The sequence below is a fragment of the Gavialis gangeticus genome, unplaced genomic scaffold, assembly GCF_001723915.1.
Source record: "Gavialis gangeticus isolate Ggan-Ray unplaced genomic scaffold, GavGan_comp1, whole genome shotgun sequence".
NCBI classification, from domain to species: Eukaryota; Metazoa; Chordata; order Crocodylia; family Gavialidae; genus Gavialis; species Gavialis gangeticus.
In genome coordinates this window covers 17841873-17842764 of record NW_017729016.1, presented here as the reverse complement: position 1 = coordinate 17842764, position 892 = coordinate 17841873, and positions in this window count along the sequence as shown.

Below are 892 nucleotides of genomic sequence, written 5' to 3'. Positions count from 1 at the left end.
CCCAGCCCAGCCCCATGTGGCTCGCTAGTCTGGCTTTGCACCAGCGTGGGTCACAGGTCTCCGGGAGGCATGCACAGGACCCATGCCTCCCGGAGCCCTGTGACCCACTTTGGTACAAAGCCGGACTAGTGAGCCACAAGGGGCTGGCCCAGGTCCTGCTGCACGCTGCCCCCCCCCGACCAAGGCACAGCAGGGCAGAGGCAGGACCTGGTGCCAAGCTGGGTCCTGGTGGCCCTGGGACCTCTCTCCTGCCTGGCCGGGCCGGGCCCATGACAACAGGACCTGGTGCGGTGTGCCTGCTGGGTCCTGCTGGCCTTGGGGCTGCTTCTGCCAGGTCAGCAGGACCTGGCGGGCACAGCGCACGGTTCCTGCACACTGCACCAGGTCTTGCTGCCATGGGCCTGGCCAGCCAGGCAGCAGAGGGGCCCTGAGGGTGGCAGGTCCTGCCACGACGGGCCCGGCCCGGCCAGGCAGCAGAGAGGCCCCAGGACCCGGCTGGGCCCAGCACACGGTCCCCACGGACCGTGCTGGGTCCTGGCACCAAAGGCCCAGCTCAGCCGGGTGGCAGATGGTCCCTAGGGCCAGTAGGGCCTGGTTGGGTCCGGCACATGGCCCCCCGAGTGCCGCACCAAGTCTTGCCACCATGACTCAGCCTGGCCAGGTGGGAGAGAGGCCCCAGGGCCAGCAGGACCCGGCTGGGCCTGGTCCCTGCATGCTGCACTGGGTCTTGCTCATGGCTCAGAGTGCCCCACTCCTGCTGCTGCTGCTGCTAAAGGTAAGTTATGGGCCGTGAGCAGGGGGGCTGTGGCCCTGCAGGGTGGAGCTGGGGCCCAGGAGGGGGCGGGGGCATTCCATGTGCTGTGGGGGGGGGCTGCACCCTGTGGGGGCCATC